Source organism: Acipenser ruthenus, chromosome 17 (genome assembly GCF_902713425.1).
Source record: "Acipenser ruthenus chromosome 17, fAciRut3.2 maternal haplotype, whole genome shotgun sequence".
In the NCBI taxonomy this organism is placed as follows: domain Eukaryota; kingdom Metazoa; phylum Chordata; class Actinopteri; order Acipenseriformes; family Acipenseridae; genus Acipenser; species Acipenser ruthenus.
The window spans coordinates 11828839-11852607 of NC_081205.1; the positions used below are offsets into that span (position 1 = coordinate 11828839).

Consider the following 23769-nt stretch of genomic DNA (forward strand, 5'->3'; position numbering starts at 1 on the left):
ATCGTTGGTACATCCGTCCTCTCAACCAACAGGGAACCCGAAAGGGAGAATTTCAAACATTTGTCGCACTGAGACCCTCGACTCTGACCAGAAATGATGTCGGAGTCTGAAGTCTGGACGGTAAAGTTTTGTACTCTAAAGTAACATTTAAACTTGCCAGCAGTCAAAAGCAAGTCTTTATATTATTGGTTCTGGTGTACTATTTAAAAGCTCTTGTGTATGTTGATGTAGCTAAACCTACATTTGGACAACTTTCCGTGAATTCTTGTTTTTTTGCCGCACCTTGCCAGTAAAACGAACTAAAAAGTACTGCATCAAAATCATAGCCTTATAACAAACTAATTAGACCAATGTCTGATTTTATTCATGTTTTCATCGTATAGCACAGATTCATAGAGGTGTTTTTTGTTAAGCTTTCATTTCAGTTAGAAGTTAAAATATTTACCCTTTACACACCAGCTGTTAGTTAACTTTCACATTTCTTCAATGTTATTAGCAGTCAGCTCCAGTGAATATGTAATCTTAGTATTGATGTTACCTGAGAAATAATCTTTTGTCGCGCATCTTCAGGAATCCAATCAGCTGTTTGTATGTGGAACCGGACATCAGCTTGTGTGTTTACTAGAACAAAATGCGAAAAATGTACTATAACACAATAGTAGCTGACTCTCTGTAACCTGTGATGTTGTTGCCTGTCTAGTTAACTCTGTGGAGAATGCTTCCCCACAACAGTGCTCCTGATCACCCTGTACATTAAACATCCTTGTGAATATTTTAACAAAGACTTCCATTTCCATACCTTTATTAACATTCTGGCCTCCAGGGCCACTGCTTCGACAGTAGGTAATGGTGAGGCGATCTACACAAAAACAAAAGGTGCACGTCAGTAAACATGCTTCACAATAACATGCTTTATAAAAAGTAGTAATTCAATGCAACACTATTATGTCATAGCAGTGAAGGATGGGGGATTGTGATACAGTCTGAACGAAGACAAGCTTTTCCAAACTAGTCTGGACTTATTACAGTTTTTAAAGCTCTGGATTCCCGGATCCAAGTCATTGTAAACATATTCGGCTGCTTTCACAGCCCGATTAAAACCAATCTTGGACTGCGTAATGTTACCCTGGGTAAGGTAGTCCAAGATTAGTGCTAATTAAAACAATCGCAGTAGAAACGCTTACAAAAAAAAAAAAAAAAAAAAAAAAAAATGATGTATTTATTACAGTTACGTGGCCAAGGCGTAAATGTGGGTTCCATGGTGTAATGGTTAGCACTCTGGACTCTGAATCCAGCGATCCGAGTTCAAATCTCGGTGGGACCTTCGTTTCAGTGCATTATTATTCTTAAGTTATTAAAAAGTGTTTAGTCGAACTGACGTTTCTATCATAATAAATGCTGAGAAATTCACTGCAAAGTTGTGGAATGGCACCTTTTAGCCATAAAATCTAAAGTATAAAACCCTCAGAAATACTTTTATTTGCTTTTGTCTGCTTTTGCAACCTGTACTGAAAAATCCGAGGTGACCATAAAAAGCTTGCAGAGTACAGTACAGGTAAAAAGGTAAAGCGTTAATATTTTTTTTTTTGGGTTCCCTTCCATTCTGTATTTAGCGATAGCCTGGCACACAAATATGAGCAAGAACGGCATTTTCTTTAGGAGCCCCAGTGGCCTAATGGATAAGGCACTGGCCTCCTAAGCCAGGGATTGTGGGTTCGAGTCCCATCTGGGGTGTAACGTGTATGTTTTTTTTTTTCTCACGACTGTTTTATAATAAACTTTCCAGACGTTTCCCCTCTTTTCAGCTATTATTCATCAAAATAAATAAACATATATTTCAACATGGTTAGCGTCAGTAACCATTTAAACACGGTGTCTGGTAAAGGCAATTTAACCTTACCACCCTAAAGTAACGTTAACCGCTATGATTAAATAGTAGTCCATTATATTAATTAATTTAACAGTATCTTATTAAACATTTGACAACTGAGCAAAAGCAGGGTGGCGCAGCGGAAGCATGCTGGGCCCATAACCCAGAGGTCGATGGATCGAAACCATCCTATGCTAGTTTTTTTTTGTCAGTTTGTATTTCAGCCGCTTTTATATATATATTTCATATTAACAATCACATACCGGTATGTATTGTTTATAAAACCATTACTTCACAGAAGCGTCAGTCAATTCCATTTGTGCCCTGAGTACGAGGGGCGGGGCATCACTCAGCAATAGGAAAATAACAGACAAGAGGCAGCGCCAATTGGGTAAGCACATAGCTTTAGGGTATGGGCGGGGCTACTGGCTGCTTTTTTAATACCGTACCTCTTTGGGACTGTGGTAGTTCTGTACTTGTTTGCTTTGTTATGAAAAAATATTTCGTTGATACTGTAGTACAAACTACGCTAATTATAGATGAAAGTATTTACGTAAACGCTCTCTTTCGGTGAAAGACCGCGTGGCCTAATGGATAAGGCGTCTGACTTCGAATCAGAAGATTGAGGGTTCGAGTCCCTTCGTGGTCGTTTGTTTATTTTAGATTTTATTTATTAATTGTGTAACTTGTATTTCAGATCAAATAATACAATGTAAGTCAGTGTACATGTTTCTGCGTTTTAAAAAGTGATATAGGCTCTTTTCCTTTGGTGTGGTAAGGAAAATAATTTAACTTAAATATAGAAATATGTTCTACATCAGTGTGATCTCGTTAGAAATGTACCTAATGTATAGTCCAGTATATGTCAAATGATCAATTCCTTACGTAGATTCCTTCTATCGCAGGTGAATCAACTACAAGCTGTGAAGCTTCACTATTTGCTGTACAGGACGCGTCGTGTCGCAGCACTTTTGACTGCGCAAAGTGGTCACAGCTGTTGTTCACACTTTAAATACAGATTGCATTCGCAAAATTGGATACATTTACATTTAAAGTAAATGTGCTGAGTTTGTACCTCTTATCAAGAGGTTTTAAAAGCGACATCGTTGGTACATCCGTCCTCTCAACCAACAGGGAACCCGAAAGGGAGAATTTCAAACATTTGTCGCACTGAGACCCTCGACTCTGACCAGAAATGATGTCGGAGTCTGAAGTCTGGACGGTAAAGTTTTGTACTCTAAAGTAACATTTAAACTTGCCAGCAGTCAAAAGCAAGTCTTTATATTATTGGTTCTGGTGTACTATTTAAAAGCTCTTGTGTATGTTGATGTAGCTAAACCTACATTTGGACAACTTTCCGTGAATTCTTGTTTTTTTGCCGCACCTTGCCAGTAAAACGAACTAAAAAGTACTGCATCAAAATCATAGCCTTATAACAAACTAATTAGACCAATGTCTGATTTTATTCATGTTTTCATCGTATAGCACAGATTCATAGAGGTGTTTTTTGTTAAGCTTTCATTTCAGTTAGAAGTTAAAATATTTACCCTTTACACACCAGCTGTTAGTTAACTTTCACATTTCTTCAATGTTATTAGCAGTCAGCTCCAGTGAATATGTAATCTTAGTATTGATGTTACCTGAGAAATAATCTTTTGTCGCGCATCTTCAGGAATCCAATCAGCTGTTTGTATGTGGAACCGGACATCAGCTTGTGTGTTTACTAGAACAAAATGCGAAAAATGTACTATAACACAATAGTAGCTGACTCTCTGTAACCTGTGATGTTGTTGCCTGTCTAGTTAACTCTGTGGAGAATGCTTCCCCACAACAGTGCTCCTGATCACCCTGTACATTAAACATCCTTGTGAATATTTTAACAAAGACTTCCATTTCCATACCTTTATTAACATTCTGGCCTCCAGGGCCACTGCTTCGACAGTAGGTAATGGTGAGGCGATCTACACAAAAACAAAAGGTGCACGTCAGTAAACATGCTTCACAATAACATGCTTTATAAAAAGTAGTAATTCAATGCAACACTATTATGTCATAGCAGTGAAGGATGGGGGATTGTGATACAGTCTGAACGAAGACAAGCTTTTCCAAACTAGTCTGGACTTATTACAGTTTTTAAAGCTCTGGATTCCCGGATCCAAGTCATTGTAAACATATTCGGCTGCTTTCACAGCCCGATTAAAACCAATCTTGGACTGCGTAATGTTACCCTGGGTAAGGTAGTCCAAGATTAGTGCTAATTAAAACAATCGCAGTAGAAACGCTTACAAAAAAAAAAAAAAAAAAAAAAAAAAATGATGTATTTATTACAGTTACGTGGCCAAGGCGTAAATGTGGGTTCCATGGTGTAATGGTTAGCACTCTGGACTCTGAATCCAGCGATCCGAGTTCAAATCTCGGTGGGACCTTCGTTTCAGTGCATTATTATTCTTAAGTTATTAAAAAGTGTTTAGTCGAACTGACGTTTTCATAATAAATGCTGAGAAATTCACTGCAAAGTTGTGGAATGGCACCTTTTAGCCATAAAATCTAAAGTATAAAACCCTCAGAAATACTTTTATTTGCTTTTGTCTGCTTTTGCAACCTGTACTGAAAAATCCGAGGTGACCATAAAAAGCTTGCAGAGTACAGTACAGGTAAAAAGGTAAAGCGTTAATATTTTTTTTTTTGGGTTCCCTTCCATTCTGTATTTAGCGATAGCCTGGCACACAAATATGAGCAAGAACGGCATTTTCTTTAGGAGCCCCAGTGGCCTAATGGATAAGGCACTGGCCTCCTAAGCCAGGGATTGTGGGTTCGAGTCCCATCTGGGGTTGTAACGTGTATGTTTTTTTTTTTCTCACGACTGTTTTATAATAAACTTTCCAGACGTTTCCCCTCTTTTCAGCTATTATTCATCAAAATAAATAAACATATATTTCAACATGGTTAGCGTCAGTAACCATTTAAACACGGTGTCTGGTAAAGGCAATTTAACCTTACCACCCTAGAGTAACGTTAACCGCTATGATTAAATAGTAAGTCCATTATATTAATTAATTTAACAGTATCTTATTAAACATTTGACAACTGAGCAAAAGCAGAGTGGCGCAGCGGAAGCGTGCTGGGCCCATAACCCAGAGGTCGATGGATCGAAACCATCCTCTGCTAGATTTTTTTTGTCAGTTTGTATTTCAGCCGCTTTTATATATATTTTATATTAACAATCACATACCGGTATGTATTGTTTATAAAACCATTACTTCACAGAAGCGTCAGTCAATTCCTTTTGTGCCCTGAGTACGAGGGGCGGGGCATCACTCCCCAATAGGAAAATAACAGACAAGAGGCAGCGCCAATTGGGTAAGCACATAGCTTTAGGGTATGGGCGGGGCTACTGGCTGCTTTTTTTAATACCGTACCTCTTTGGGACTGTGGTAGTTCTGTACTTGTTTGCTTTGTTATGAAAAAAAATTTCGTTGATACTGTAGTACAAACTACGCTAATTATAGATGAAAGTATTTACGTAAACGCTCTCTTTCGGTGAAAGACCGCGTGGCCTAATGGATAAGACGTCTGACTTCGAATCAGAAGATTGAGGGTTCGAGTCCCTTCGTGGTCGTTTGTTTATTTTAGATTTTATTTATTAATTGTGTAACTTGTATTTCAGATCAAATAATACAATGTAAGTCAGTGTACATGTTTCTGCGTTTTAAAAAGTGATATAGGCTCTTTTCCTTTGGTGTGGTAAGGAAAATAATTTAACTTAAATATAGAAATATGTTCTACATCAGTGTGATCTCGTTAGAAATGTACCTAATGTATAGTCCAGTATATGTCAAATGATCAATTCCTTACGTAGATTCCTTCTATCGCAGGTGAATCAACTACAAGCTGTGCAGCTTCACTATTTGCTGTACGGGACGCGTCGTGTCGCAGCACTTTTGACTGCGCAAAGTGGTCACAGCTGTTGTTCACACTTTAAATACAGATTGCATTCGCAAAATTGGATACATTTACATTTAAAGTAAATGTGCTGAGTTTGTACCTCTTATCAAGAGGTTTTAAAAGCGACATCGTTGGTACATCCGTCCTCTCAACCAACAGGGAACCCGAAAGGGAGAATTTCAAACATTTGTCGCACTGAGACCCTCGACTCTGACCAGAAATGATGTCGGAGTCTGAAGTCTGGACGGTAAAGTTTTGTACTCTAAAGTAACATTTAAACTTGCCAGCAGTCAAAAGCAAGTCTTTATATTATTGGTTCTGGTGTACTATTTAAAAGCTCTTGTGTATGTTGATGTAGCTAAACCTACATTTGGACAACTTTCCGTGAATTCTTGTTTTTTTGCCGCACCTTGCCAGTAAAACGAACTAAAAAGTACTGCATCAAAATCATAGCCTTATAACAAACTAATTAGACCAATGTCTGATTTTATTCATGTTTTCATCGTATAGCACAGATTCATAGAGGTGTTTTTTGTTAAGCTTTCATTTCAGTTAGAAGTTAAAATATTTACCCTTTACACACCAGCTGTTAGTTAACTTTCACATTTCTTCAATGTTATTAGCAGTCAGCTCCAGTGAATATGTAATCTTAGTATTGATGTTACCTGAGAAATAATCTTTTGTCGCACATCTTCAGGAATCCAATCAGCTGTTTGTATGTGGAACCGGACTTCAGCTTGTGTGTTTACTAGAACAAAATGCGAAAAATGTACTATAACACAACAGTAGCTGACTCTCTGTAACCTGTGATGTTGTTGCCTGTCTAGTTAACTCTGTGGAGAATGCTACCCCACAACAGTGCTCCTGATCACCCTGTACATTAAACATGCTTGTGAATATTTTAACAAAGACTTCCATTTCCATACCTTTATTAACATTCTGGCCTCCAGGGCCACTGCTTCGACAGTAGGTAATGGTGAGGAGATCTACACAAAAACAAAAGGTGCACGTCAGTAAACATGCTTCACAATAACATGCTTTATAAAAAGTAGTAATTCAATGCAACACTATTATGTCATAGCAGTGAAGGATGGGGGATTGTGATACAGTCTGAACGAAGACAAGCTTTTCCAAACTAGTCTGGACTTATTACAGTTTTTAAAGCTCTGGATTCCCGGATCCAAGTCATTGTAAACATATTCGGCTGCTTTCACAGCCCGATTAAAACCAATCTTGGACTGTGTAATGTTACCCTGGGTAAGGTAGTCCAAGATTAGTGCTAATTAAAACAATCGCAGTAGAAACGCTTACAAAAAAAAAAAAAAAAAAAATGATGTATTTATTACAGTTACGTGGCCAAGGCGTAAATATGGGTTCCATGGTGTAATGGTTAGCACTCTGGACTCTGAATCCTGCGATCCGAGTTCAAATCTCGGTGGGACCTTCGTTTCAGTGCATTATTATTCTTAAGTTATTAAAACGTGTTTCGTCGAACTGACGTTTCTATCATAATAAATGCTGAGAAATTCACTGTAAAGTTGTGGGATGGCACCTTTTAGCCATAAAATCTAAAGTATAAAACCCTCAGAAATACTTTTATTTGCTTTTGTCTGCTTTTGCAACCTGTACTGAAAAATCCGAGGTGACCATAAAAAGCTTGCAGAGTACAGTACAGGTAAAAAGGTAAAGCGTTAATAATTTTTTTTTGGGGTTACCTTCCATTCTGTATTTAGCGATAGTCTGGCACACAAATATGAGCAAGAACGGCATTTTCTTTAGGAGCCCCAGTGGCCTGGCCTCCTAAGCCAGGGATTGTGGGTTCGAGTCCCATCTGGGGTGTAACGTGTATGTTTTTTTTTTTCTCACGACTGTTTTATAATAAACTTTCCAGACGTTTCCCCTCTCTTCAGCTATTATTCATCAAAATAAATAAACATATATTTCAACATGGTTAGCGTCAGTAACCATTTAAACACGGTGTCTGGTAAAGGCAATTTAACCTTACCACCCTAAAGTAACGTTAACCGCTATGATTAAATAGTAGTCCATTATATTAATTAATTTAACAGTATCTTATTAAACATTTGACAACTGAGCAAAAGCAGAGTGGCGCAGCGGAAGCGTGCTGGGCCCATAACCCAGAGGTCGATGGATCGAAACCATCCTATGCTAGTTTTTTTTTGTCAGTTTGTATTTCAGCCGCTTTTATATATATATTTCATATTAACAATCACATACCGGTATGTATTGTTTATAAAACCATTACTTCACAGAAGCGTCAGTCAATTCCATTTGTGCCCTGAGTACGAGGGGCGGGGCATCACTCAGCAATAGGAAAATAACAGACAAGAGGCAGCGCCAATTGGGTAAGCACATAGCTTTAGGGTATGGGCGGGGCTACTGGCTGCTTTTTTAATACCGTACCTCTTTGGGACTGTGGTAGTTCTGTACTTGTTTGCTTTGTTATGAAAAAATATTTCGTTGATACTGTAGTACAAACTACGCTAATTATAGATGAAAGTATTTACGTAAACGCTCTCTTTCGGTGAAAGACCGCGTGGCCTAATGGATAAGGCGTCTGACTTCGAATCAGAAGATTGAGGGTTCGAGTCCCTTCGTGGTCGTTTGTTTATTTTAGATTTTATTTATTAATTGTGTAACTTGTATTTCAGATCAAATAATACAATGTAAGTCAGTGTACATGTTTCTGCGTTTTAAAAAGTGATATAGGCTCTTTTCCTTTGGTGTGGTAAGGAAAATAATTTAACTTAAATATAGAAATATGTTCTACATCAGTGTGATCTCGTTAGAAATGTACCTAATGTATAGTCCAGTATATGTCAAATGATCAATTCCTTACGTAGATTCCTTCTATCGCAGGTGAATCAACTACAAGCTGTGAAGCTTCACTATTTGCTGTACAGGACGCGTCGTGTCGCAGCACTTTTGACTGCGCAAAGTGGTCACAGCTGTTGTTCACACTTTAAATACAGATTGCATTCGCAAAATTGGATACATTTACATTTAAAGTAAATGTGCTGAGTTTGTACCTCTTATCAAGAGGTTTTAAAAGCGACATCGTTGGTACATCCGTCCTCTCAACCAACAGGGAACCCGAAAGGGAGAATTTCAAACATTTGTCGCACTGAGACCCTCGACTCTGACCAGAAATGATGTCGGAGTCTGAAGTCTGGACGGTAAAGTTTTGTACTCTAAAGTAACATTTAAACTTGCCAGCAGTCAAAAGCAAGTCTTTATATTATTGGTTCTGGTGTACTATTTAAAAGCTCTTGTGTATGTTGATGTAGCTAAACCTACATTTGGACAACTTTCCGTGAATTCTTGTTTTTTTGCCGCACCTTGCCAGTAAAACGAACTAAAAAGTACTGCATCAAAATCATAGCCTTATAACAAACTAATTAGACCAATGTCTGATTTTATTCATGTTTTCATCGTATAGCACAGATTCATAGAGGTGTTTTTTGTTAAGCTTTCATTTCAGTTAGAAGTTAAAATATTTACCCTTTACACACCAGCTGTTAGTTAACTTTCACATTTCTTCAATGTTATTAGCAGTCAGCTCCAGTGAATATGTAATCTTAGTATTGATGTTACCTGAGAAATAATCTTTTGTCGCGCATCTTCAGGAATCCAATCAGCTGTTTGTATGTGGAACCGGACATCAGCTTGTGTGTTTACTAGAACAAAATGCGAAAAATGTACTATAACACAACAGTAGCTGACTCTCTGTAACCTGTGATGTTGTTGCCTGTCTAGTTAACTCTGTGGAGAATGCTTCCCCACAACAGTGCTCCTGATCACCCTGTACATTAAACATGCTTGTGAATATTTTAACAAAGACTTCCATTTCCATACCTTTATTAACATTCTGGCCTCCAGGGCCACTGCTTCGACAGTAGGTAATGGTGAGGCGATCTACACAAAAACAAAAGGTGCACGTCAGTAAACATGCTTCACAATAACATGCTTTATAAAAAGTAGTAATTCAATGCAACACTATTATGTCATAGCAGTGAAGGATGGGGGATTGTGATACAGTCTGAACGAAGACAAGCTTTTCCAAACTAGTCTGGACTTATTACAGTTTTTAAAGCTCTGGATTCCCGGATCCAAGTCATTGTAAACATATTCGGCTGCTTTCACAGCCCGATTAAAACCAATCTTGGACTGCGTAATGTTACCCTGGGTAAGGTAGTCCAAGATTAGTGCTAATTAAAACAATCGCAGTAGAAACGCTTACAAAAAAAAAAAAAAAAAAAAAAAAAAATGATGTATTTATTACAGTTACGTGGCCAAGGCGTAAATATGGGTTCCATGGTGTAATGGTTAGCACTCTGGACTCTGAATCCAGCGATCCGAGTTCAAATCTCGGTGGGACCTTCGTTTCAGTGCATTATTATTCTTAAGTTATTAAAACGTGTTTCGTCGAACTGACGTTTCTATCATAATAAATGCTGAGAAATTCAATGCAAAGTTGTGGGATGGCACCTTTTAGCCATAAAATCTAAAGTATAAAACCCTCAGAAATACTTTTATTTGCTTTTGTCTGCTTTTGCAACCTGTACTGAAAAATCCGAGGTGACCATAAAAAGCTTGCAGAGTACAGTACAGGTAAAAAGGTAAAGCGTTAATAATTTTTTTTTGGGGTTACCTTCCATTCTGTATTTAGCGATAGTCTGGCACACAAATATGAGCAAGAACGGCATTTTCTTTAGGAGCCCCAGTGGCCTGGCCTCCTAAGCCAGGGATTGTGGGTTCGAGTCCCATCTGGGGTGTAACGTGTATGTTTTTTTTTCTCACGACTGTTTTATAAAAAAACTTTCCAGACGTTTCCCCTCTCTTCAGCTATTATTCATCAAAATAAATAAACATATATTTCAACATGGTTAGCGTCAGTAACCATTTAAACACGGTGTCTGGTAAAGGCAATTTAACCTTACCACCCTAAAGTAACGTTAACCGCTATGATTAAATAGTAGTCCATTATATTAATTAATTTAACAGTATCTTATTAAACATTTGACAACTGAGCAAAAGCAGGGTGGCGCAGCGGAAGCGTGCTGGGCCCATAACCCAGAGGTCGATGGATCGAAACCATCCTATGCTAGTTTTTTTTTTGTCAGTTTGTATTTCAGCCGCTTTTATATATATATTTCATATTAACAATCACATACCGGTATGTATTGTTTATAAAACCATTACTTCACAGAAGCGTCAGTCAATTCCATTTGTGCCCTGAGTACGAGGGGCGGGGCATCACTCAGCAATAGGAAAATAACAGACAAGAGGCAGCGCCAATTGGGTAAGCACATAGCTTTAGGGTATGGGCGGGGCTACTGGCTGCTTTTTTAATACCGTACCTCTTTGGGACTGTGGTAGTTCTGTACTTGTTTGCTTTGTTATGAAAAAATATTTCGTTGATACTGTAGTACAAACTACGCTAATTATAGATGAAAGTATTTACGTAAACGCTTTCGTTCTGTGAAAGACCGCGTGGCCTAATGGATAAGGCGTCTGACTTCGAATCAGAAGATTGAGGGTTCGAGTCCCTTCGTGGTCGTTTTTTTTATTTTAGATTTTATTTATTAATTGTGTAACTTGTATTTCAGATCAAATAATACAATGTAAGTCAGTGTACATGTTTCTGCGTTTTAAAAAGTGATATAGGCTCTTTTCCTTTGGTGTGGTAAGGAAAATAATTTAACTTAAATATAGAAATATGTTCTACATCAGTGTGATCTCGTTAGAAATGTACCTAATGTATAGTCCAGTATATGTCAAATGATCAATTCCTTACGTAGATTCCTTCTATCGCAGGTGAATCAACTACAAGCTGTGAAGCTTCACTATTTGCTGTACAGGACGCGTCGTGTCGCAGCACTTTTGACTGCGCAAAGTGGTCACAGCTGTTGTTCACACTTTAAATACAGATTGCATTCGCAAAATTGGATACATTTACATTTAAAGTAAATGTGCTGAGTTTGTACCTCTTATCAAGAGGTTTTAAAAGCGACATCGTTGGTACATCCGTCCTCTCAACCAACAGGGAACCCGAAAGGGAGAATTTCAAACATTTGTCGCACTGAGACCCTCGACTCTGACCAGAAATGATGTCGGAGTCTGAAGTCTGGACGGTAAAGTTTTGTACTCTAAAGTAACATTTAAACTTGCCAGCAGTCAAAAGCAAGTCTTTATATTATTGGTTCTGGTGTACTATTTAAAAGCTCTTGTGTATGTTGATGTAGCTAAACCTACATTTGGACAACTTTCCGTGAATTCTTGTTTTTTTGCCGCACCTTGCCAGTAAAACGAACTAAAAAGTACTGCATCAAAATCATAGCCTTATAACAAACTAATTAGACCAATGTCTGATTTTATTCATGTTTTCATCGTATAGCACAGATTCATAGAGGTGTTTTTTGTTAAGCTTTCATTTCAGTTAGAAGTTAAAATATTTACCCTTTACACACCAGCTGTTAGTTAACTTTCACATTTCTTCAATGTTATTAGCAGTCAGCTCCAGTGAATATGTAATCTTAGTATTGATGTTACCTGAGAAATAATCTTTTGTCGCGCATCTTCAGGAATCCAATCAGCTGTTTGTATGTGGAACCGGACATCAGCTTGTGTGTTTACTAGAACAAAATGCGAAAAATGTACTATAACACAATAGTAGCTGACTCTCTGTAACCTGTGATGTTGTTGCCTGTCTAGTTAACTCTGTGGAGAATGCTTCCCCACAACAGTGCTCCTGATCACCCTGTACATTAAACATCCTTGTGAATATTTTAACAAAGACTTCCATTTCCATACCTTTATTAACATTCTGGCTTCCAGGGCCACTGCTTCGACAGTAGGTAATGGTGTGGCGATCTACACAAAAACAAAAGGTGCACGTCAGTAAACATGCTTCACAATAACATGCTTTATAAAAAGTAGTAATTCAATGCAACACTATTATGTCATAGCAGTGAAGGATGGGGGATTGTGATACAGTCTGAACGAAGACAAGCTTTTCCAAACTAGTCTGGACTTATTACAGTTTTTAAAGCTCTGGATTCCCGGATCCAAGTCATTGTAAACATATTCGGCTGCTTTCACAGCCCGATTAAAACCAATCTTGGACTGCGTAATGTTACCCTGGGTAAGGTAGTCCAAGATTAGTGCTAATTAAAACAATCGCAGTAGAAACGCTTACAAAAAAAAAAAAAAAAAAAAAAAAAAAATGATGTATTTATTACAGTTACGTGGCCAAGGCGTAAATGTGGGTTCCATGGTGTAATGGTTAGCACTCTGGACTCTGAATCCAGCGATCCGAGTTCAAATCTCGGTGGGACCTTCGTTTCAGTGCATTATTATTCTTAAGTTATTAAAAAGTGTTTAGTCGAACTGACGTTTCTATCATAATAAATGCTGAGAAATTCACTGCAAAGTTGTGGAATGGCACCTTTTAGCCATAAAATCTAAAGTATAAAACCCTCAGAAATACTTTTATTTGCTTTTGTCTGCTTTTGCAACCTGTACTGAAAAATCCGAGGTGACCATAAAAAGCTTGCAGAGTACAGTACAGGTAAAAAGGTAAAGCGTTAATATTTTTTTTTTTGGGTTCCCTTCCATTCTGTATTTAGCGATAGCCTGGCACACAAATATGAGCAAGAACGGCATTTTCTTTAGGAGCCCCAGTGGCCTAATGGATAAGGCACTGGCCTCCTAAGCCAGGGATTGTGGGTTCGAGTCCCATCTGGGGTGTAACGTGTATGTTTTTTTTTTTCTCACGACTGTTTTATAATAAACTTTCCAGACGTTTCCCCTCTTTTCAGCTATTATTCATCAAAATAAATAAACATATATTTCAACATGGTTAGCGTCAGTAACCATTTAAACACGGTGTCTGGTAAAGGCAATTTAACCTTACCACCCTAAAGTAACGTTAACCGCTATGATTAAATAGTAGTCCATTATATTAATTAATTTAACAGTATCTTATTAAACATTTGACAACTGAGCAAAAGCAGGGTGGCGCAGCGGAAGCGTGCTGGGCCCATAACCCAGAGGTCGATGGATCGAAACCATCCTATGCTAGTTTTTTTTTGTCAGTTTGTATTTCAGCCGCTTTTATATATATATTTCATATTAACAATCACATACCGGTATGTATTGTTTATAAAACCATTACTTCACAGAAGCGTCAGTCAATTCCATTTGTGCCCTGAGTACGAGGGGCGGGGCATCACTCAGCAATAGGAAAATAACAGACAAGAGGCAGCGCCAATTGGGTAAGCACATAGCTTTAGGGTATGGGCGGGGCTACTGGCTGCTTTTTTAATACCGTACCTCTTTGGGACTGTGGTAGTTCTGTACTTGTTTGCTTTGTTATGAAAAAATATTTCGTTGATACTGTAGTACAAACTACGCTAATTATAGATGAAAGTATTTACGTAAACGCTCTCTTTCGGTGAAAGACCGCGTGGCCTAATGGATAAGACGTCTGACTTCGAATCAGAAGATTGAGGGTTCGAGTCCCTTCGTGGTCGTTTGTTTATTTTAGATTTTATTTATTAATTGTGTAACTTGTATTTCAGATCAAATAATACAATGTAAGTCAGTGTACATGTTTCTGCGTTTTAAAAAGTGATATAGGCTCTTTTCCTTTGGTGTGGTAAGGAAAATAATTTAACTTAAATATAGAAATATGTTCTACATCAGTGTGATCTCGTTAGAAATGTACCTAATGTATAGTCCAGTATATGTCAAATGATCAATTCCTTACGTAGATTCCTTCTATCGCAGGTGAATCAACTACAAGCTGTGAAGCTTCACTATTTGCTGTACAGGACGCGTCGTGTCGCAGCACTTTTGACTGCGCAAAGTGGTCACAGCTGTTGTTCACACTTTAAATACAGATTGCATTCGCAAAATTGGATACATTTACATTTAAAGTAAATGTGCTGAGTTTGTACCTCTTATCAAGAGGTTTTAAAAGCGACATCGTTGGTACATCCGTCCTCTCAACCAACAGGGAACCCGAAAGGGAGAATTTCAAACATTTGTCGCACTGAGACCCTCGACTCTGACCAGAAATGATGTCGGAGTCTGAAGTCTGGACGGTAAAGTTTTGTACTCTAAAGTAACATTTAAACTTGCCAGCAGTCAAAAGCAAGTCTTTATATTATTGGTTCTGGTGTACTATTTAAAAGCTCTTGTGTATGTTGATGTAGCTAAACCTACATTTGGACAACTTTCCGTGAATTCTTGTTTTTTTGCCGCACCTTGCCAGTAAAACGAACTAAAAAGTACTGCATCAAAATCATAGCCTTATAACAAACTAATTAGACCAATGTCTGATTTTATTCATGTTTTCATCGTATAGCACAGATTCATAGAGGTGTTTTTTGTTAAGCTTTCATTTCAGTTAGAAGTTAAAATATTTACCCTTTACACACCAGCTGTTAGTTAACTTTCACATTTCTTCAATGTTATTAGCAGTCAGCTCCAGTGAATATGTAATCTTAGTATTGATGTTACCTGAGAAATAATCTTTTGTCGCGCATCTTCAGGAATCCAATCAGCTGTTTGTATGTGGAACCGGACATCAGCTTGTGTGTTTACTAGAACAAAATGCGAAAAATGTACTATAACACAATAGTAGCTGACTCTCTGTAACCTGTGATGTTGTTGCCTGTCTAGTTAACTCTGTGGAGAATGCTTCCCCACAACAGTGCTCCTGATCACCCTGTACATTAAACATCCTTGTGAATATTTTAACAAAGACTTCCATTTCCATACCTTTATTAACATTCTGGCCTCCAGGGCCACTGCTTCGACAGTAGGTAATGGTGAGGCGATCTACACAAAAACAAAAGGTGCACGTCAGTAAACATGCTTCACAATAACATGCTTTATAAAAAGTAGTAATTCAATGCAACACTATTATGTCATAGCAGTGAAGGATGGGGGATTGTGATACAGTCTGAACGAAGACAAGCTTTTCCAAACTAGTCTGGACTTATTACAGTTTTTAAAGCTCTGGATTCCCGGATCCAAGTCATTGTAAACATATTCGGCTGCTTTCACAGCCCGATTAAAACCAATCTTGGACTGCGTAATGTTACCCTGGGTAAGGTAGTCCAAGATTAGTGCTAATTAAAACAATCGCAGTAGAAACGCTTACAAAAAAAAAAAAAAAAAAAAAAAAAAAATGATGTATTTATTACAGTTACGTGGCCAAGGCGTAAATGTGGGTTCCATGGTGTAATGGTTAGCACTCTGGACTCTGAATCCAGCGATCCGAGTTCAAATCTCGGTGGGACCTTCGTTTCAGTGCATTATTATTCTTAAGTTATTAAAAAGTGTTTAGTCGAACTGACGTTTCTATCATAATAAATGCTGAGAAATTCACTGCAAAGTTGTGGAATGGCACCTTTTAGCCATAAAATCTAAAGTATAAAACCCTCAGAAATACTTTTATTTGCTTTTGTCTGCTTTTGCAACCTGTACTGAAAAATCCGAGGTGACCATAAAAAGCTTGCAGAGTACAGTACAGGTAAAAAGGTAAAGCGTTAATATTTTTTTTTTTGGGTTCCCTTCCATTCTGTATTTAGCGATAGCCTGGCACACAAATATGAGCAAGAACGGCATTTTCTTTAGGAGCCCCAGTGGCCTAATGGATAAGGCACTGGCCTCCTAAGCCAGGGATTGTGGGTTCGAGTCACATCTGGGGTGTAACGTGCATGTTTTTTTTTTTCTCACGACTGTTTTATAATAAACTTTCCAGACGTTTCCCCTCTTTTCAGCTATTATTCATCAAAATAAATAAACATATATTTCAACATGGTTAGCGTCAGTAACCATTTAAACACGGTGTCTGGTAAAGGCAATTTAACCTTACCACCCTAGAGTAACGTTAACCGCTATGATTAAATAGTAGTCCATTATATTAATTAATTTAACAGTATCTTATTAAACATTTGACAACTGAGCAAAAGCAGAGTGGCGCAGCGGAAGCGTGCTGGGCCCATAACCCAGAGGTCGATGGATCGAAACCATCCTCTGCTAGATTTTTTTTGTCAGTTTGTATTTCAGCCGCTTTTATATATATTTTATATTAACAATCACATACCGGTATGTATTGTTTATAAAACCATTACTTCACAGAAGCGTCAGTCAATTCCTTTTGTGCCCTGAGTACGAGGGGCGGGGCATCACTCCCCAATAGGAAAATAACAGACAAGAGGCAGCGCCAATTGGGTAAGCACATAGCTTTAGGGTATGGGCGGGGCTACTGGCTGCTTTTTTAATACCGTACCTCTTTGGGACTGTGGTAGTTCTGTACTTGTTTGCTTTGTTATGAAAAAAAATTTCGTTGATACTGTAGTACAAACTACGCTAATTATAGATGAAAGTATTTACGTAAACGCTCTCTTTCGGTGAAAGACCGCGTGGCCTAATGGATAAGACGTCTGACTTCGAATCAGAAGATTGAGGGTTCGAGTCCCTTCGTGGTCGTTTGTTTATTTTAGATTTTATTTATTAATTGTGTAACTTGTATTTCAGATCAAATAATACAATGTAAGTCAGTGTACATGTTTCTGCGTTTTAAAAAGTGATATAGGCTCTTTTCCTTTGGTGTGGTAAGGAAAATAATTTAACTTAAATATAGAAATATGTTCTACATCAGTGTGATCTCGTTAGAAATGTACCTAATGTATAGTCCAGTATATGTCAAATGATCAATTCCTTACGTAGATTCCTTCTATCGCAGGTGAATCAACTACAAGCTGTGCAGCTTCACTATTTGCTGTACGGGACGCGTCGTGTCGCAGCACTTTTGACTGCGCAAAGTGGTCACAGCTGTTGTTCACACTTTAAATACAGATTGCATTCGCAAAATTGGATACATTTACATTTAAAGTAAATGTGCTGAGTTTGTACCTCTTATCAAGAGGTTTTAAAAGCGACATCGTTGGTACATCCGTCCTCTCAACCAACAGGGAACCCGAAAGGGAGAATTTCAAACATTTGTCGCACTGAGACCCTCGACTCTTACCAGAAATGATGTCGGAGTCTGAAGTCTGGACGGTAAAGTTTTGTACTCTAAAGTAACATTTAAACTTGCCAGCAGTCAAAAGCAAGTCTTTATATTATTGGTTCTGGTGTACTATTTAAAAGCTCTTGTGTATGTTGATGTAGCTAAACCTACATTTGGACAACTTTCCGTGAATTCTTGTTTTTTTGCCGCACCTTGCCAGTAAAACGAACTAAAAAGTACTGCATCAAAATCATAGCCTTATAACAAACTAATTAGACCAATGTCTGATTTTATTCATGTTTTCATCGTATAGCACAGATTCATAGAGGTGTTTTTTGTTAAGCTTTCATTTCAGTTAGAAGTTAAAATATTTACCCTTTACACACCAGCTGTTAGTTAACTTTCACATTTCTTCAATGTTATTAGCAGTCAGCTCCAGTGAATATGTAATCTTAGTATTGATGTTACCTGAGAAATAATCTTTTGTCGCACATCTTCAGGAATCCAATCAGCTGTTTGTATGTGGAACCGGACTTCAGCTTGTGTGTTTACTAGAACAAAATGCGAAAAATGTACTATAACACAACAGTAGCTGACTCTCTGTAACCTGTGATGTTGTTGCCTGTCTAGTTAACTCTGTGGAGAATGCTACCCCACAACAGTGCTCCTGATCACCCTGTACATTAAACATGCTTGTGAATATTTTAACAAAGACTTCCATTTCCATACCTTTATTAACATTCTGGCCTCCAGGGCCACTGCTTCGACAGTAGGTAATGGTGAGGAGATCTACACAAAAACAAAAGGTGCACGTCAGTAAACATGCTTCACAATAACATGCTTTATAAAAAGTAGTAATTCAATGCAACACTATTATGTCATAGCAGTGAAGGATGGGGGATTGTGATACAGTCTGAACGAAGACAAGCTTTTCCAAACTAGTCTGGACTTATTACAGTTTTTAAAGCTCTGGATTCCCGGATCCAAGTCATTGTAAACATATTCGGCTGCTTTCACAGCCCGATTAAAACCAATCTTGGACTGTGTAATGTTACCCTGGGTAAGGTAGTCCAAGATTAGTGCTAATTAAAACAATCGCAGTAGAAACGCTTACAAAAAAAAAAAAAAAAAAAATGATGTATTTATTACAGTTACGTGGCCAAGGCGTAAATATGGGTTCCATGGTGTAATGGTTAGCACTCTGGACTCTGAATCCTGCGATCCGAGTTCAAATCTCGGTGGGACCTTCGTTTCAGTGCATTATTATTCTTAAGTTATTAAAACGTGTTTCGTCGAACTGACGTTTCTATCATAATAAATGCTGAGAAATTCACTGTAAAGTTGTGGGATGGCACCTTTTAGCCATAAAATCTAAAGTATAAAACCCTCAGAAATACTTTTATTTGCTTTTGTCTGCTTTTGCAACCTGTACTGAAAAATCCGAGGTGACCATAAAAAGCTTGCAGAGTACAGTACAGGTAAAAAGGTAAAGCGTTAATAATTTTTTTTTTTTTGGGTTACCTTCCATTCTGTATTTAGCGATAGTCTGGCACACAAATATGAGCAAGAACGGCATTTTCTTTAGGAGCCCCAGTGGCCTAATGGATAAGGCACTGGCCTCCTAAGCCAGGGATTGTGGGTTCGAGTCCCATCTGGGGTGTAACGTGTATGTTTTTTTCTCACGACTGTTTTATAATAAACTTTCCAGACGTTTCCCCTCTCTTCAGCTATTATTCATAAAAATGAATAAACATATATTTCAACATGGTTAGCGTCAGTAACCATTTAAACACGGTGTCTGGTAAAGGTAATTTAACTTTACCACCCTAAAGTAACGTTAACCGCAATGATTAAATAGTAACAAATAGTCCATTATATTAATTAATTTAACAGTATCTTATTAAACATTTGACAACTGAGCAAAAGCAGAGTGGCGCAGCGGAAGCGTGCTGGGCCCATAACCCAGAGGTCGATGGATCGAAACCATCCTCTGCTAGATTTTTTTTGTCAGTTTGCATTTCAGCCGCTTTTATATATATTTCATATTAACAATCACATACCGGTATGTATTGTTTATAAAACCATTACTTCACAGAAGCGTCAGTCAATTCCATTTGTGCCCTGAGTACGAGGGGCGGGGCATCACTCAGCAATAGGAAAATAACAGACAAGAGGCAGCGCCAATTGGGTAAGCACATAGCTTTAGGGTATGGGCGGGGCTACTGGCTGCTTTTTTAATACCGTACCTCTTTGGGACTGTGGTAGTTCTGTACTTGTTTGCTTTGTTATGAAAACATATTTCGTTGATACTGTAGTACAAACTACGCTAATTATAGATGAAAGTATTTACTAAACGCTCTCTTTTGGTGAAAGACCGCGTGGCCTAATGGATAAGGCGTTTGACTTCGAATCAGAAGATTGAGGGTTCGAGTCCCTTCGTGATCGTTTTTTTTATTTTAGATTTCATTTATTAATTGTGTAACTTGTATTTCAGATCAAATAATACAATGTAAGTCAGTGTACATGTTTCTGCGTTTTAAAAAGTGATATAGGCTCTTTTCCTTTGGTGTGGTAAGGAAAATAATGTATTATTATTATTCATTTCTTAGCAGACGCCCTTATCCAGGGCGACTTACAATTGTTACAAAATATCACATTATACAGATATCACACTATTTTTACATACAATTACCCATTTATACAGTTGGGTTTTTACTGGAGCAATCTAGGTAAAGTACCTTGCTCAAGGGTACAACAGCAGTGTCCCCCACTGGGGATTGAACCCACAACCCTCCGGTCAAGAGTCCAGAGCCCTAACCACTACTCCACACTGCTGCTCCACACTGCTCCAACTTAAATATAGAAATATGTTCTACATCAGTGTGATCTCGTTTGAAATGTACCTAATGTATAGTCCAGTATATGTCAAATGATCAATTCCTTACGTAGATTCCTTCTATCGCAGGTGAATCAACTACAAGCTGTGCAGCTTCACTATTTGCTGTACGGGACGCGTCGTGTCGCAGCACTTTTGACTGCGCAAAGTGGTCACAGCTGTTGTTCACACTTTAAATACAGATTGCATTCGCAAAATTGGATACATTTACATTTAAAGTAAATGTGCTGAGTTTGTACCTCTTATCAAGAGGTTTTAAAAGCGACATCGTTGGTACATCCGTCCTCTCAACCAACAGGGAACCCGAAAGGGAGAATTTCAAACATTTGTCGCACTGAGACCCTCGACTCTGACCAGAAATGATGTCGGAGTCTGAAGTCTGGACGGTAAAGTTTTGTACTCTAAAGTAACATTTAAACTTGCCAGCAGTCAAAAGCAAGTCTTTATATTATTGGTTCTGGTGTACTATTTAAAAGCTCTTGTGTATGTTGATGTAGCTAAACCTACATTTGGACAACTTTCCGTGAATTCTTGTTTTTTTGCCGCACCTTGCCAGTAAAACGAACTAAAAAGTACTGCATCAAAATCATAGCCTTATAACAAACTAATTAGACCAATGTCTGATTTTATTCATGTTTTCATCGTATAGCACAGATTCATAGAGGTGTTTTTTGTTAAGCTTTCATTTCAGTTAGAAGTTAAAATATTTACCCTTTACACACCAGCTGTTAGTTAACTTTCACATTTCTTCAATGTTATTAGCAGTCAGCTCCAGTGAATATGTAATCTTAGTATTGATGTTACCTGAGAAATAATCTTTTGTCGCACATCTTCAGGAATCCAATCAGCTGTTTGTATGTGGAACCGGACTTCAGCTTGTGTGTTTACTAGAACAAAATGCGAAAAATGTACTATAACACAACAGTAGCTGACTCTCTGTAACCTGTGATGTTGTTGCATGTCTAGTTAACTCTGTGGAGAATGCTTCCCCACAACAGTGCTCCTGATCACCCTGTACATTAAACATGCTTGTGAATATTTTAACAAAGACTTCCATTTCCATACCTTTATTAACATTCTGGCCTCCAGGGCCACTGCTTCGACAGTAGGTAATGGTGAGGAGATCTACACAAAAACAAAAGGTGCACGTCAGTAAACATGCTTCACAATAACATGCTTTATAAAAAGTAGTAATTCAATGCAACACTATTATGTCATAGCAGTGAAGGATGGGGGATTGTGATACAGTCTGAACGAAGACAAGCTTTTCCAAACTAGTCTGGACTTATTACAGTTTTTAAAGCTCTGGATTCCCGGATCCAAGTCATTGTAAACATATTCGGCTGCTTTCACAGCCCGATTAAAACCAATCTTGGACTGCGTAATGTTACCCTGGGTAAGGTAGTCCAAGATTAGTGCTAATTAAAACAATCGCAGTAGAAACGCTTACACACAAAAAAAAAAAAAAAAAAAAAAAAGCGAATAATAAAATGATGTATTTATTACAGTTACGTGGCCAAGGCGTAAATATGGGTTCCATGGTGTAATGGTTAGCACTCTGGACTCTGAATCCAGCAATCCGAGTTCAAATCTCGGTGGGACCGTCGTTTCAGTGCATTATTATTCTTAAGTTATTAAAACGTGTTTCGTCGAACTGACGTTTCTATCATAATAAATGCTGAGAAATTCACTGCAAAGTTGTGGGATGGCACCTTTTAGCCATAAAATCTAAAGTATAAAACCCTCAGAAATACTTTTATTTGCTTTTGTCTGCTTTTGCAACCTGTACTGAAAAATCCGAGGTGACCATAAAAAGCTTGCAGAGTACAGTACAGGTAAAAAGGTAAAGCGTTAATAATTTTTTTGGGGGGTTACCTTCCTTTCTGTATTTAGCGATAGTCTGGCACACAAATATGAGCAAGAACGGCATTTTCTTTAGGAGCCCCAGTGGCCTGGCCTCCTAAGCCAGGGATTGTGGGTTCGAGTCCCATCTGGGGTGTAACGTGTATGTTTTTTTTTCTCACGACTGTTTTATAATAAACTTTCCAGACGTTTCCCCTCTCTTCAGCTATTATTCATCAAAATAAATAAACATATATTTCAACATGGTTAGCGTCAGTAACCATTTAAACACGGTGTCTGGTAAAGGCAATTTAACCTTACCACCCTAAAGTAACGTTAACCGCTAATGATTAAATAGTAGTCCATTATATTAATTAATTTAACAGTATCTTATTAAACATTTGACAACTGAGCAAAAGCAGAGTGGCGCAGCGGAAGCGTGCTGGGCCCATAACCCAGAGGTCGATGGATCGAAACCATCCTCTGCTAGCTTTTTTTTGTCAGTTTGTATTTCAGCCGCTTTAATATATATTTCATATTAACAATCACATACCGGTATGTATTGTTTATAAAACCATTACTTCACAGAAGCGTCAGTCAATTCCATTTGTGCCCTGAGTACGAGGGGCGGGGCATCACTCAGCAATAGGAAAATAACAGACAAGAGGCAGCGCCAATTGGGTAAGCACATAGCTTTAGGGTATGGGCGGGGCTACTGGCTGCTTTTTTAATACCGTACCTCTTTGGGACTGTGGTAGTTCTGTACTTGTTTGCTTTGTTATGAAAACATATTTCGTTGATACTGTAGTACAAACTACGCTAATTATAGATGAAAGTATTTACTAAACGCTCTCTTTTGGTGAAAGACCGCGTGGCCTAATGGATAAGGCGTTTGACTTCGAATCAGAAGATTGAGGGTTCGAGTCCCTTCGTGATCGTTTTTTTTATTTTAGATTTCATTTATTAATTGTGTAACTTGTATTTCAGATCAAATAATACAATGTAAGTCAGTGTACATGTTTCTGCGTTTTAAAAAGTGATATAGGCTCTTTTCCTTTGGTGTGGTAAGGAAAATAATGTATTATTATTATTCATTTCTTAGCAGACGCCCTTATCCAGGGCGACTTACAATTGTTACAAAATATCACATTATACAGATATCACACT

General features: G+C 38.0%; 21 non-coding genes across 21 annotated transcripts; all 21 read left to right on the forward strand.

Annotated features, from left to right (window-relative positions):
* The first annotated feature begins 1252 nt into the window (after nucleotides 1-1252).
* Nucleotides 1253-1324, forward strand: trnaq-cug (transfer RNA glutamine (anticodon CUG)). The gene has a single exon. It is a non-coding gene; the product is annotated as a tRNA-Gln (tRNA).
* A 337-nt stretch (nucleotides 1325-1661) lies between these two features.
* trnar-ccu (transfer RNA arginine (anticodon CCU)) lies at nucleotides 1662-1734 on the forward strand. Its single transcript has one exon. It is a non-coding gene; the product is annotated as a tRNA-Arg (tRNA).
* Nucleotides 1735-2446: 712 nt separating this feature from the next.
* Nucleotides 2447-2519, forward strand: trnar-ucg (transfer RNA arginine (anticodon UCG)). The gene has a single exon. It is a non-coding gene; the product is annotated as a tRNA-Arg (tRNA).
* A 1705-nt stretch (nucleotides 2520-4224) lies between these two features.
* On the forward strand, nucleotides 4225-4296 carry trnaq-cug (transfer RNA glutamine (anticodon CUG)). The gene has a single exon. It is a non-coding gene; the product is annotated as a tRNA-Gln (tRNA).
* A 334-nt stretch (nucleotides 4297-4630) lies between these two features.
* On the forward strand, nucleotides 4631-4703 carry trnar-ccu (transfer RNA arginine (anticodon CCU)). Its single transcript has one exon. It is a non-coding gene; the product is annotated as a tRNA-Arg (tRNA).
* Nucleotides 4704-5416: 713 nt separating this feature from the next.
* trnar-ucg (transfer RNA arginine (anticodon UCG)) lies at nucleotides 5417-5489 on the forward strand. The gene has a single exon. It is a non-coding gene; the product is annotated as a tRNA-Arg (tRNA).
* A 1698-nt stretch (nucleotides 5490-7187) lies between these two features.
* trnaq-cug (transfer RNA glutamine (anticodon CUG)) lies at nucleotides 7188-7259 on the forward strand. The gene has a single exon. It is a non-coding gene; the product is annotated as a tRNA-Gln (tRNA).
* Nucleotides 7260-8366: 1107 nt separating this feature from the next.
* trnar-ucg (transfer RNA arginine (anticodon UCG)) lies at nucleotides 8367-8439 on the forward strand. The gene has a single exon. It is a non-coding gene; the product is annotated as a tRNA-Arg (tRNA).
* Nucleotides 8440-10144: 1705 nt separating this feature from the next.
* Nucleotides 10145-10216, forward strand: trnaq-cug (transfer RNA glutamine (anticodon CUG)). The gene has a single exon. It is a non-coding gene; the product is annotated as a tRNA-Gln (tRNA).
* A 1107-nt stretch (nucleotides 10217-11323) lies between these two features.
* trnar-ucg (transfer RNA arginine (anticodon UCG)) lies at nucleotides 11324-11396 on the forward strand. Its single transcript has one exon. It is a non-coding gene; the product is annotated as a tRNA-Arg (tRNA).
* Nucleotides 11397-13103: 1707 nt separating this feature from the next.
* Nucleotides 13104-13175, forward strand: trnaq-cug (transfer RNA glutamine (anticodon CUG)). Its single transcript has one exon. It is a non-coding gene; the product is annotated as a tRNA-Gln (tRNA).
* A 337-nt stretch (nucleotides 13176-13512) lies between these two features.
* Nucleotides 13513-13585, forward strand: trnar-ccu (transfer RNA arginine (anticodon CCU)). The gene has a single exon. It is a non-coding gene; the product is annotated as a tRNA-Arg (tRNA).
* Nucleotides 13586-14297: 712 nt separating this feature from the next.
* On the forward strand, nucleotides 14298-14370 carry trnar-ucg (transfer RNA arginine (anticodon UCG)). Its single transcript has one exon. It is a non-coding gene; the product is annotated as a tRNA-Arg (tRNA).
* A 1706-nt stretch (nucleotides 14371-16076) lies between these two features.
* Nucleotides 16077-16148, forward strand: trnaq-cug (transfer RNA glutamine (anticodon CUG)). The gene has a single exon. It is a non-coding gene; the product is annotated as a tRNA-Gln (tRNA).
* Nucleotides 16149-16485: 337 nt separating this feature from the next.
* Nucleotides 16486-16558, forward strand: trnar-ccu (transfer RNA arginine (anticodon CCU)). The gene has a single exon. It is a non-coding gene; the product is annotated as a tRNA-Arg (tRNA).
* A 710-nt stretch (nucleotides 16559-17268) lies between these two features.
* On the forward strand, nucleotides 17269-17341 carry trnar-ucg (transfer RNA arginine (anticodon UCG)). The gene has a single exon. It is a non-coding gene; the product is annotated as a tRNA-Arg (tRNA).
* Nucleotides 17342-19039: 1698 nt separating this feature from the next.
* Nucleotides 19040-19111, forward strand: trnaq-cug (transfer RNA glutamine (anticodon CUG)). The gene has a single exon. It is a non-coding gene; the product is annotated as a tRNA-Gln (tRNA).
* Nucleotides 19112-19451: 340 nt separating this feature from the next.
* trnar-ccu (transfer RNA arginine (anticodon CCU)) lies at nucleotides 19452-19524 on the forward strand. Its single transcript has one exon. It is a non-coding gene; the product is annotated as a tRNA-Arg (tRNA).
* Nucleotides 19525-20236: 712 nt separating this feature from the next.
* On the forward strand, nucleotides 20237-20309 carry trnar-ucg (transfer RNA arginine (anticodon UCG)). The gene has a single exon. It is a non-coding gene; the product is annotated as a tRNA-Arg (tRNA).
* A 1983-nt stretch (nucleotides 20310-22292) lies between these two features.
* trnaq-cug (transfer RNA glutamine (anticodon CUG)) lies at nucleotides 22293-22364 on the forward strand. The gene has a single exon. It is a non-coding gene; the product is annotated as a tRNA-Gln (tRNA).
* A 1103-nt stretch (nucleotides 22365-23467) lies between these two features.
* trnar-ucg (transfer RNA arginine (anticodon UCG)) lies at nucleotides 23468-23540 on the forward strand. Its single transcript has one exon. It is a non-coding gene; the product is annotated as a tRNA-Arg (tRNA).
* The last annotated feature ends 229 nt before the right edge of the window (nucleotides 23541-23769 follow it).